Source organism: Schistocerca gregaria, chromosome 10 (genome assembly GCF_023897955.1).
Source record: "Schistocerca gregaria isolate iqSchGreg1 chromosome 10, iqSchGreg1.2, whole genome shotgun sequence".
NCBI lineage: Eukaryota > Metazoa > Arthropoda > Insecta > Orthoptera > Acrididae > Schistocerca > Schistocerca gregaria.
Genome location: NC_064929.1, coordinates 94,991,478 through 95,005,488, shown reverse-complemented (window position 1 = coordinate 95,005,488; position 14,011 = coordinate 94,991,478).

Sequence of the window (14,011 nt, the reverse complement as noted above, 5' to 3'; positions counted from 1 at the left end):
ACTTGCCTGGTAGTCTTTCCCGTTGCCCTTTTGGGAAGCCACAACACAACGACCTACGGAAACGTCGGTGAGAAGAGCTAAAACTCGGCACGAGAAAAATATGTTCCGCTATTTCATTTCGACCTATCGGGCTATCGGGCTTGCGACGCCTGCACTGCCACTGCTGTCATCTCTAGTAAAGTCCTCACGATGTGTTTCTGCGTAATTTTCTTGTTCTATAAGATCAAGGGAGTACGTTAGTCTCAGAATGTTTAAAATGCATTGTCAGATGTGGGGTTCAAACCCACGCCCCTTATAGTAACCAGAGCTTAAATCTGGCGCCTTACGCAGCTTGGCGAATCTGACGTACGACACAACCGCTCCAGTGACTTCCTTCTTTATCAAGATCTCAGCAACCTCACTCCGAAATCTGTTTCTTTTTTCGGTAGGATGGAGTTATGTCAGTTTAAGAGTATGTAAGACGCTATGTCAGATGTGGCATAGGAATAGCACCCTCCCTTTCTGGAACCAATGTGGCGCGTTTGCTTCCGTCGTTTCACAGTTTCAACTGTAAGTAGCAAAACACTATTTAGTAACAGGAACACTTTCACATTGATGCAAAGGAAACTAGATATTAACGAACGGCGAATAAGACCGTTTCCTAGCAACAGCCTCGCTGTGCATTACGCACTCGTGTGAAGCCAATGAAATACTTCATGTGAGGCTCTAACTGTCGACCTTCGCTTTACAATACTTAGGCACTCTTCTGGTGGTACCGACGCATACATACTGAAACGTATTTGGATCGTCAGTGAGTACTTCATATTAGAAATCTCGTGTTCACGCTGATGTGCATCGAAGGGCCGATTTATCAGAGAAACTCAGTTCTGCGCCTAGCTACAGTATCTCACCCTAGCAACACCAGGAAACAGGTTCAGCGGTGCTCGCCTTGCACTCGGCGTTTGGCGAATACAGAGCTATCGACTTCGGTATCTGGCGCCAGGAGGGAAGGCGACACATAACGGCGCAAGCATCGCGTAGCAGAAGGCGGTGGTGGTATGTCGGTCAGAATGGTTGCTTCCCAAGTAGCTGCTTCGGATTCGAAATCCGAACATCGCACTGAAAATGTCTCCTTTACTCAGGAAGGTGTTTTCAACCATACGAATGCTTTCCCTTCGCGCCTCATAGGCTAGTGCGTATTACGATTCACAGCATCTTGTGTCCCCATGTGTCGACTTGTCTCGACTTTGCTCGGCTGACGCGATAGCTGACGCTCGAGAATGGGGGTATATGTAGACGACATTCGCTAGAAACGACTGGGAGAGGAGACATCGTCAAACACACAACGGACCCTTTCATTTGACTGTGGCCGCATGTCCGTGCCTTTGCGTACCGAGAACTAAAGGGGGGTCAGCGTGCTGGACCGTACCATTACTGCAACCTGCACCAAAAAGTAAGGAAAAAGGCAAAACCTTAAGTAACCAACAGCACTAGGACTTACTTGTTCCTCACCCACCCGAGTACTAACGACACCCAACGCTGCCTAATTTCGGTGATCGAACATGAGCCAGCGTCATTGTCACGGCATACAAGTTGGCGAGACAGTTGCCCGACGTGCGGATGTCTTAGTCCGTGTACAGATCACTTGGGACTTGCCTGGTAGTCTTTCGCGTTGCCTTTTAGGGTAACCACAACACAGCGACCACGGAAACGTCGGTGAGAAGAGCTAAAACTCGGCACGAGAAAAATATGTTCCGCTATTTCTTTTTGACCGATCGGGCTATCGGACTGCGACGCCTGCACTGCCACCACTGTCGTCTCTAGTAAAGTCCAAACGGTGGGTTTCTGCGTAATTTTCTTGTTCTATAAGATCAAGGGAGTACGTTAGTCTCAGAATGGTTAAAATGCATTGTCAGATGTGGGGTTCAAACCCACGCCCCTTACAGTAACCAGAGCTTAAATCTGGCGCCTTACACAGCTTGGCGAATCTGACGTACGACACAAACGCTCCAGTGACTTCCATCTTTATCAAGATCTCAGCAACCTCACTCTGAAATCTGTTTCTTTTTTCGGTAGGATGGAGTTATGTCAGTTTAAGAGTATGTAAGACGCTATGTCAGATGTGGCATAGGAAGCGCACCCTCCCTCTCTGGAACCAATGTGGCGCGTTTGCTTCCGTCGTTTCCAGTTTCAACTGTAAGTAGCAAAACACTATTTAGTAATAGGAACACTTTCACATTGATGCAAAGGAAACTAGATATTAACGAACGGCGAATAAGACCGTTTCCTAGCAACAGCCACGCTGTGCATTACGCACTCGTGTGAAGCCAATGAAATACTTCATGTGAGGCTCTAAGTGTCGACCTTCGCTTTACAATACTTAGGCACTCTTCTGGTGGTACCGACGCATACATACTGAAACGTCTTTGGATCGTCAGTGAGTACTTCATATTAGAAATCTCGTGTTCACGCTGATGTGCATCGAAGGGCCGATTTATCAGAGAAACTCAGTTCTGCGCCTAGCTACAGTATGTCGCCCTAGCAACACCAGGAAACAGGTTCAGCGGTGCTTGCCTTGCATTCGGCGTTTGGCGAATACAGAGCTATCGACTTCGGCATCTGGCGCCAGGAGGGAAGGCGACACATAACGGCGCAAGCATCGCATAGCAGAAGGCGGTGGTGGTATGTCGGTCAGAATGGTTGCTTCCCAAGTAGCTGCTTCGGATTCGAAACCCGAACATCGCACTGAAAATGTCTCCTTTACTCAGGAAGGTGTTTTCAACCATACGAATGCTTTCCCTTCGCGCCTCATAGGCTAGTGCGTATTACGATTCACAGCATCTTGTGTCCCCATGTGTCGACTTGTCTCGACTTTGCTCGGCTGACGCGAAAGCTGACCCTCGAAAATGGGGGTATATGTAGACGACATTCGCTAGAAACGACTGGGAGAGGAGACATCGCCAAACACACAACGGACCCTTTCATTTGACTGTGGCCGCATGTCCGTGCCTTTGCGTACCGAGAACTAGAGGGGGTCAGCGTGCTGGACCGTACCATTACTGCAAGCTGCACCAAAAACTAAGGAAAAAGGCAAAACCTTAAGTAACCAACAGCACTAGGACTTCCTTGTTCCTCACCCACCCGAGTACTAACGACACCCAACGCTGCCTAATTTCGGTGATCGGACATGAGCCAGCGTCGTTGTCACGGCATACAAGTTGGCGAGAATGTTGCCCGACGTGCGGATGTCTTAGTCCGTGTACAGATCACTTGGGACTTGCCTGGTAGTCTTTCGTGTCGACTTTTAGGGTAACCACAACACAGCGACCACGGAAACGTCGGTGAGAAGAGCTAAAACTCGGCACGAGAAAAATATGTTCCGCTATTTCTTTTTGACCGATCGGGCTATCGGGCTTGCGACGCCTGCACTGCCACAACTGTCGTCTCTAGTAAAGTCCCCACGGCGTGTTTCTGCGTAATTTTCTTGTTCTATAAGATCAAGGGAGTACGTTAGTCTCAGAATGTTTAAAATGCATTGTCAGATGTGGGGTTCAAACCCACGCCCCTTACAGTAAGCAGAGGTTAAATCTGGCGCCTTACACAGCTTGGCGAATCTGACGTACGACACAACCGCTCCAGTGACTTCCATCTTTATCAAGATCTCAGCAACTTCACTCCGAAATCTGTTTCTTTTTTCGATAGGATGGAGTTATGTCAGTTTAAGAGTATGTAAGACGCTATGTCAGATGTGGCATAGGAATCGCACCCTCCCTTAATGGAACCAATGTGACGCGTTTGCTTCCGTCGTTTCCAGTTTCAACTGTAAGTAGCAAAACACTATTTAGTAACAGGAACACTTTCACATTGATGCAAAGGAAACTAGATATTAACGAACGGCGAATAAGACCGTTTCCTAGCAACAGCCTCGCTGTGCATTACGCACTCGTGTGAAGCCAATGAAATACTTCATGTGAGGCTCTAACTGTCGACCTTCGCTTTACAATACTTAGGCACTCTTCTGGTGGTACCGACGCATACATACTGAAACGTCTTTGGATCGTCAGTGAGTACTTCATATTAGAAATCTCGTGTTCACGCTGATGTGCATCGAAGGGCCGATTTATCAGAGAAACTCAGTTCTGCGCCTAGCTACAGTATGTCACCCTAGCAACACCAGGAAACAGGTTCAGCGGTGCTCGCCTTGCACTCGGCGTTTGGCGAATACAGAGCTATCGACTTCGGCATCTGGCGCCAGGAGGGAAGGCGACACATAACGGCGCAAGCATCGCGTAGCAGAAGGCGGTGGTGGTATGTCGGTCAGAATGGTTGCTTCCCAAGTAGCTGCTGCGGATTCGAAACCCGAACATCGCACTGAAAATGTCTCCTTTACTCAGGAAGGTGTTTTCAACCATACGAATGCTTTCCCTTCGCGCCTCATAGGCTACTGCGTATTACGATTCACAGCATCTTGTGTCCCCATGTGTCGACTTGTCTCGACTTTGCTCGGCTGACGCGAAAGCTGAAGCTCGAAAATGGGGGTATATGTAGACGACACTCGCTAGAAACGACTGGGAGAGGAGACATCGCCAAACACACAACGGACCCTTTCATTTGACTGTGGCCGCATGTCCGTGCCTTTGCGTACCGAGAACTAGAGGGGGGTCAGCGTGCTGGACTGTACCATTACTGCAAGCTGCACCAAAAACTAAGGAAATAGGCAAAACCTTAAGTAACCAACAGCACTAGGACTTCCTTGTTCCTCACCCACCCGAGTACTAACGACACCCAACGCTGCCTAATTTCGGTGATCGGACATGAGCCAGCGTCGTTGTCACGGCATACAAGTTGGCGAGAATGTTGCCCGACGTGCGGATGTCTTAGTCCGTGTACAGATCACTTGGGACTTGCCTGGTAGTCTTTCGCGTTGCCTTTTAGGGTAACCACAACACAGCGACCACGGAAACGTCGGTGAGAAGAGCTAAAACTCGGCATGAGAAAAATATGTTCCGCTATTTCTTTTTGACCGATCGGGCTATCGGGCTTGTGACGCCTGCACTGCCACCACTGTCGTCTCTAGTAAAGTCCCCACAGTGTGTTTCTGCGTAATTTTCTTGTTCTATAAGATCAAGGGAGTACGTTAGTCTCAGAATGTTTAAAATGCATTGTCAGATGTGGGGTTCAAACCCACGCCCCTTACAGTAACCAGAGCTTAAATCTGGCGCCTTACACAGCTTGGCGAATCTGACGTACGACACAAACGCTCCAGTGACTTCCATCTTTATCAAGATCTCAGCAACCTCACTCCGAAATCTGTTTCTTTTTTCGGTAGGATAGAGTTATGTCAGTTTAAGAGTATGTAAGACGCTATGTCAGATGTGGCATAGGAAACGCACCCTCCCTCTCTGGAACCAATGTGGCGCGTTTGCTTCCGTCGTTTCCAGTTTCAACTGTAAGTAGCAAAACACTATTTAGTAATAGGAACACTTTCACATTGATGCAAAGGAAACTAGATATTAACGAACGGCGAATAAGACCGTTTCCTAGCAACAGCCACGCTGTGCATTACGCACTCGTGTGAAGCCAATGAAATACTTCATGTGAGGCTCTAAGTGTCGACCTTCGCTTTACAATACTTAGGCACTCTTCTGGTGGTACCGACGCATACATACTGAAACGTCTTTGGATCGTCAATGAGTACTTCATATTAGAAATCTCGTGTTCACGCTGTTGTGCATCGAAGGGCCGATTTATCAGAGAAACTCAGTTCTGCGCCTAGCTACAGTATGTCACCCTAGCAACACCAGGAAACAGGTTCAGCGGTGCTCGCCTTGCACTCGGCGTTTGGCGAATACAGAGCTACCGACTTCGGCATCTGGCGCCAGGAGGGAAGGCGACACATAACGGCGCAAGCATCGCGTAGCAGAAGGCGGTGGTGGTATGTCGGTCAGAATGGTTGCTTCCCAAGTAGCTGCTCCGGATTCGAAACCCGAACATCGCACTGAAAATGTCTCCTTTACTCAGGAAGGTGTTTTCAACCATACGAATGCTTTCCCTTCGCGCCTCATAGGCTAGTGCGTATTACGATTCACAGCATCTTGTGTCCCCATGTGTCGACTTGTCTCGACTTTGCTCGGCTGACGCGAAAGCTGACGCTCGAAAATGGGGGTATATGTAGACGACATTCGCTAGAAACGACTGGGAGAGGAGACATCGCCAAACACACAACGGACCCTTTCATTTGACTGTGGCCGCATGTCCGTGCCTTTGCGTACCGAGAACTAGAGGAGTCAGCGTGCTGGACCGTACCATTACTGCAAGCTGCACCAAAAACTAAGGAAAAAGGCAAAACCTTAAGTAACCAACAGCACTAGGACTTCCTTGTTCCTCACCCACCCGAGTACTAACGACACCCAACGCTGCCTAATTTCGGTGATCGGACATGAGCCAGCGTCGTTGTCACGTCATACAAGTTGGCGAGAATGTTGCCCGACGTGCGGATGTCTTAGTCCGTGTACAGATCACTTGGGACTTGCCTGGTAGTCTTTCGCGTTGACTTTTAGGGTAACCACAACACAGCGACCACGGAAACGTCGGTGAGAAGAGCTAAAACTCGGCACGGGAAAAATATGTTCCGCTATTTCTTTTTGACCGATCGGGCTATCGGGCTTGCGACGCCTGCACTGCCACAACTGTCGTCTCTAGTAAAGTCCCCACGGGGTGTGTCTGCGTAATTTCCTTGTTCTATAAGATCAAGGGAGTACGTTAGTCTCAGAATGTTTAAAATGCATTGTCAGATGTGGGGTTCAAACCCACGACCCTTACAGTAACCAGAGCTTAAATCTGGCGCCTTACACAGCTTGGCGAATCTGACGTACGACACAACCGCTCCAGTGACTTCCATCTTTATCAAGATCTCAGCAACCTCACTCCGAAATCTGTTTCTTTTTTCGGTAGGATGAATTTCTGTCAGTTGAAGAGTATGTAAGACGCTATGTCAGATGTGGCATAGGAAACGCACCCTCCCTCTCTGGAACCAATGTGGCGCGTTTGCTTCCGTCGTTTCCAGTTTCAACTGTAAGTAGCAAAACACTATTTAGTAATAGGAACACTTTCACATTGATGCAAAGGAAACTAGATATTAACGAACGGCGAATAAGACCGTTTCCTAGCAACAGCCACGCTGTGCATTACGCACTCGTGTGAAGCCAATGAAATACTTCATGTGAGGCTCTAACTGTCGACCTTCGCTTTACAATACTTAGGCACTCTTCTGGTGGTACCGACGCATACATACTGAAACGTCTTTGGATCGTCAGTGAGTACTTCATATTAGAAATCTCGTGTTCACGCTGATGTGCATCGAAGGGCCGATTTATCAGAGAAACTCAGTTCTGCGCCTAACTACAGTATGTCGCCCTAGCAACACCAGGAAACAGGTTCAGCGGTGCTTGCCTTGCACTCGGCGTTTGGCGAATACAGAGCTATCGACTTCGGCATCTGGCGCCAGGAGGGAAGGCGACACATAACGGCGCAAGCATCGCGTAGCAGAAGGTGGTGGTGGTATGTCGGTCAGAATGGTTGCTTCCCAAGTAGCTGCTCCGGATTCGAATCCCGAACATCGCACTGAAAATGTCTCCTTTACTCAGGAAGGTGTTTTCAACCATACGAATGCTTTCCCTTCGCGCCTCATAGGCTAGTGCGTATTACGATTCACAGCATCTTGTGTCCCCATGTGTCGACTTGTCTCGACTTTGCTCGGCTGACGCGAAAGCTGACGCTCGAAAATGGGGGTATATGTAGACGACATTCGCTAGAAACGACTGGGAGAGGAGACATCGCCAAACACACAACGGACCCTTTCATTTGACTGTGGCCGCATGTCCGTGCCTTTGCGTACCGAGAACTAGAGGAGTCAGCGTGCTGGACCGTACCATTACTGCAAGCTGCACCAAAAACTAAGGAAAAAGGCAAAACCTTAAGTAACCAACAGCACTAGGACTTCCTTGTTCCTCACCCACCCGAGTACTAACGACACCCAACGCTGCCTAATTTCGGTGATCGGACATGAGCCAGCGTCGTTGTCACGGCATACAAGTTGGCGAGAATGTTGCCCGACGTGCGGATGTCTTAGTCCGTGTACAGATCACTTGGGACTTGCCTGGTAGTCTTTCGTGTCGACTTTTAGGGTAACCACAACACAGCGACCACGGAAACGTCGGTGAGAAGAGCTAAAACTCGGCACGAGAAAAATATGTTCCGCTATTTCTTTTTGACCGATCGGGCTATCGGGCTTGCGACGCCTGCACTGCCACAACTGTCGTCTCTAGTAAAGTCCCCACGGCGTGTTTCTGCGTAATTTTCTTGTTCTATAAGATCAAGGGAGTACGTTAGTCTCAGAATGTTTAAAATGCATTGTCAGATGTGGGGTTCAAACCCACGCCCCTTACAGTAAGCAGAGCTTAAATCTGGCGACATACACAGCTTGGCGAATCTGACGTACGACACAACCGCTCCAGTGACTTCCATCTTTATCAAGATCTCAGCAACTTCACTCCGAAATCTGTTTCTTTTTTCGATAGGATGGAGTTATGTCAGTTTAAGAGTATGTAAGACGCTATGTCAGATGTGGCATAGGAATCGCACCCTCCCTTAATGGAACCAATGTGACGCGTTTGCTTCCGTCGTTTCCAGTTTCAACTGTAAGTAGCAAAACACTATTTAGTAACAGGAACACTTTCACATTGATGCAAAGGAAACTAGATATTAACGAACGGCGAATAAGACCGTTTCCTAGCAACAGCCTCGCTGTGCATTACGCACTCGTGTGAAGCCAATGAAATACTTCATGTGAGGCTCTAACTGTCGACCTTCGCTTTACAATACTTAGGCACTCTTCTGGTGGTACCGACGCATACATACTGAAACGTCTTTGGATCGTCAGTGAGTACTTCATATTAGAAATCTCGTGTTCACGCTGATGTGCATCGAAGGGCCGATTTATCAGAGAAACTCAGTTCTGCGCCTAGCTACAGTATGTCACCCTAGCAACACCAGGAAACAGGTTCAGCGGTGCTCGCATTGCACTCGGCGTTTGGCGAATACAGAGCTATCGACTTCGGCATCTGGCGCCAGGAGGGAAGGCGACACATAACGGCGCAAGCATCGCGTAGCAGAAGGCGGTGGTGGTATGTCGGTCAGAATGGTTGCTTCCCAAGTAGCTGCTGCGGATTCGAAACCCGAACATCGCACTGAAAATGTCTCCTTTACTCAGGAAGGTGTTTTCAACCATACGAATGCTTTCCCTTCGCGCCTCATAGGCTACTGCGTATTACGATTCACAGCATCTTGTGTCCCCATGTGTCGACTTGTCTCGACTTTGCTCGGCTGACGCGAAAGCTGAAGCTCGAAAATGGGGGTATATGTAGACGACACTCGCTAGAAACGACTGGGAGAGGAGACATCGCCAAACACACAACGGACCCTTTCATTTGACTGTGGCCGCATGTCCGTGCCTTTGCGTACCGAGAACTAGAGGAGTCAGCGTGCTGGACCGTACCATTACTGCAAGCTGCACCAAAAACTAAGGAAAAAGGCAAAACCTTAAGTAACCAACAGCACTAGGACTTCCTTGTTCCTCACCCACCCGAGTACTAACGACACCCAACGCTGCCTAATTTCGGTGATCGGACATGAGCCAGCGTCGTTGTCACGGCATACAAGTTGGCGAGAATGTTGCCCGACGTGCGGATGTCTTAGTCCGTGTACAGATCACTTGGGACTTGCCTGGTAGTCTTTCGTGTCGACTTTTAGGGTAACCACAACACAGCGACCACGGAAACGTCGGTGAGAAGAGCTAAAACTCGGCACGAGAAAAATATGTTCCGCTATTTCTTTTTGACCGATCGGGCTATCGGGCTTGCGACGCCTGCACTGCCACAACTGTCGTCTCTAGTAAAGTCCCCACGGCGTGTTTCTGCGTAATTTTCTTGTTCTATAAGATCAAGGGAGTACGTTAGTCTCAGAATGTTTAAAATGCATTGTCAGATGTGGGGTTCAAACCCACGCCCCTTACAGTAAGCAGAGCTTAAATCTGGCGACATACACAGCTTGGCGAATCTGACGTACGACACAACCGCTCCAGTGACTTCCATCTTTATCAAGATCTCAGCAACTTCACTCCGAAATCTGTTTCTTTTTTCGATAGGATGGAGTTATGTCAGTTTAAGAGTATGTAAGACGCTATGTCAGATGTGGCATAGGAATCGCACCCTCCCTTAATGGAACCAATGTGACGCGTTTGCTTCCGTCGTTTCCAGTTTCAACTGTAAGTAGCAAAACACTATTTAGTAACAGGAACACTTTCACATTGATGCAAAGGAAACTAGATATTAACGAACGGCGAATAAGACCGTTTCCTAGCAACAGCCTCGCTGTGCATTACGCACTCGTGTGAAGCCAATGAAATACTTCATGTGAGGCTCTAACTGTCGACCTTCGCTTTACAATACTTAGGCACTCTTCTGGTGGTACCGACGCATACATACTGAAACGTCTTTGGATCGTCAGTGAGTACTTCATATTAGAAATCTCGTGTTCACGCTGATGTGCATCGAAGGGCCGATTTATCAGAGAAACTCAGTTCTGCGCCTAGCTACAGTATGTCACCCTAGCAACACCAGGAAACAGGTTCAGCGGTGCTCGCATTGCACTCGGCGTTTGGCGAATACAGAGCTATCGACTTCGGCATCTGGCGCCAGGAGGGAAGGCGACACATAACGGCGCAAGCATCGCGTAGCAGAAGGCGGTGGTGGTATGTCGGTCAGAATGGTTGCTTCCCAAGTAGCTGCTGCGGATTCGAAACCCGAACATCGCACTGAAAATGTCTCCTTTACTCAGGAAGGTGTTTTCAACCATACGAATGCTTTCCCTTCGCGCCTCATAGGCTACTGCGTATTACGATTCACAGCATCTTGTGTCCCCATGTGTCGACTTGTCTCGACTTTGCTCGGCTGACGCGAAAGCTGAAGCTCGTAAATGGGGGTATATGTAGACGACACTCGCTAGAAACGACTGGGAGAGGAGACATCGCCAAACACACAACGGACCCTTTCATTTGACTGTGGCCGCATGTCCGTGCCTTTGCGTACCGAGAACTAGAGGGGGGTCAGCGTGCTGGACTGTACCATTACTGCAAGCTGCACCAAAAACTAAGGAAATAGGCAAAACCTTAAGTAACCAACAGCACTAGGACTTCCTTGTTCCTCACCCACCCGAGTACTAACGACACCCAACGCTGCCTAATTTCGGTGATCGGACATGAGCCAGCGTCGTTGTCACGGCATACAAGTTGGCGAGAATGTTGCCCGACGTGCGGATGTCTTAGTCCGTGTACAGATCACTTGGGACTTGCCTGGTAGTCTTTCGCGTTGCCTTTTAGGGTAACCACAACACAGAGACCACGGAAACGTCGGTGAGAAGAGCTAAAACTCGGCATGAGAAAAATATGTTCCGCTATTTCTTTTTGACCGATCGGGCTATCGGGCTTGTGACGCCTGCACTGCCACCACTGTCGTCTCTAGTAAAGTCCCCACAGTGTGTTTCTGCGTAATTTTCTTGTTCTATAAGATCAAGGGAGTACGTTAGTCTCAGAATGTTTAAAATGCATTGTCAGATGTGGGGTTCAAACCCACGCCCCTTACAGTAACCAGAGCTTAAATCTGGCGCCTTACACAGCTTGGCGAATCTGACGTACGACACAAACGCTCCAGTGACTTCCATCTTTATCAAGATCTCAGCAACCTCACTCCGAAATCTGTTTCTTTTTTCGGTAGGATAGAGTTATGTCAGTTTAAGAGTATGTAAGACGCTATGTCAGATGTGGCATAGGAAACGCACCCTCCCTCTCTGGAACCAATGTGGCGCGTTTGCTTCCGTCGTTTCCAGTTTCAACTGTAAGTAGCAAAACACTATTTAGTAATAGGAACACTTTCACATTGATGCAAAGGAAACTAGATATTAACGAACGGCGAATAAGACCGTTTCCTAGCAACAGCCACGCTGTGCATTACGCACTCGTGTGAAGCCAATGAAATACTTCATGTGAGGCTCTAAGTGTCGACCTTCGCTTTACAATACTTAGGCACTCTTCTGGTGGTACCGACGCATACATACTGAAACGTCTTTGGATCGTCAATGAGTACTTCATATTAGAAATCTCGTGTTCACGCTGTTGTGCATCGAAGGGCCGATTTATCAGAGAAACTCAGTTCTGCGCCTAGCTACAGTATGTCACCCTAGCAACACCAGGAAACAGGTTCAGCGGTGCTCGCCTTGCACTCGGCGTTTGGCGAATACAGAGCTACCGACTTCGGCATCTGGCGCCAGGAGGGAAGGCGACACATAACGGCGCAAGCATCGCGTAGCAGAAGGCGGTGGTGGTATGTCGGTCAGAATGGTTGCTTCCCAAGTAGCTGCTCCGGATTCGAAACCCGAACATCGCACTGAAAATGTCTCCTTTACTCAGGAAGGTGTTTTCAACCATACGAATGCTTTCCCTTCGCGCCTCATAGGCTAGTGCGTATTACGATTCACAGCATCTTGTGTCCCCATGTGTCGACTTGTCTCGACTTTGCTCGGCTGACGCGAAAGCTGACGCTCGAAAATGGGGGTATATGTAGACGACATTCGCTAGAAACGACTGGGAGAGGAGACATCGCCAAACACACAACGGACCCTTTCATTTGACTGTGGCCGCATGTCCGTGCCTTTGCGTACCGAGAACTAGAGGAGTCAGCGTGCTGGACCGTACCATTACTGCAAGCTGCACCAAAAACTAAGGAAAAAGGCAAAACCTTAAGTAACCAACAGCACTAGGACTTCCTTGTTCCTCACCCACCCGAGTACTAACGACACCCAACGCTGCCTAATTTCGGTGATCGGACATGAGCCAGCGTCGTTGTCACGTCATACAAGTTGGCGAGAATGTTGCCCGACGTGCGGATGTCTTAGTCCGTGTACAGATCACTTGGGACTTGCCTGGTAGTCTTTCGCGTTGACTTTTAGGGTAACCACAACACAGCGACCACGGAAACGTCGGTGAGAAGAGCTAAAACTCGGCACGGGAAAAATATGTTCCGCTATTTCTTTTTGACCGATCGGGCTATCGGGCTTGCGACGCCTGCACTGCCACAACTGTCGTCTCTAGTAAAGTCCCCACGGTGTGTTTCTGCGAAATTTTCTTGTTCTATAAGATCAAGGGAGTACGTTAGTCTCAGAATGTTTAAAATGCATTGCCAGATGTGGGGTTCAAACCCACTCCCCTTACAGTAACCAGAGCTTAAATCTGGCGCCTTACACAGCTTGGCGAATCTGACGTACGACACAACCGCTCCAGTGACTTCCATCTTTATCAAGATCTCAGCAACCTCACTCCGAAATCTGTTTCTTTTTTCGATAGGATGAATTTCTGTCAGTTGAAGAGTATGTAAGACGCTATGTCAGATGTGGCATAGGAAACGCACCCTCCCTCTCTGGAACCAATGTGGCGCGTTTGCTTCCGTCGTTTCCAGTTTCAACTGTAAGTAGCAAAACACTATTTAGTAATAGGAACACTTTCACATTGATGCAAAGGAAACTAGATATTAACGAACGGCGAATAAGACCGTTTCCTAGCAACAGCCACGCTGTGCATTACGCACTCGTGTGAAGCCAATGAAATACTTCATGTGAGGCTCTAACTGTCGCCCTTCGCTTTACAATACTTAGGCACTCTTCTGGTGGTACCGACGCATACATACTGAAACGTCTTTGGATCGTCAGTGAGTACTTCATATTAGAAATCTCGTGTTCACGCTGATGTGCATCGAAGGGCCGATTTATCAGAGAAACTCAGTTCTGCGCCTAACTACAGTATGTCGCCCTAGCAACACCAGGAAACAGGTTCAGCGGTGCTTGCCTTGCACTCGGCGTTTGGCGAATACAGAGCTATCGACTTCGGCATCTGGCGCCAGGAGGGAAGGCGACACATAACGGC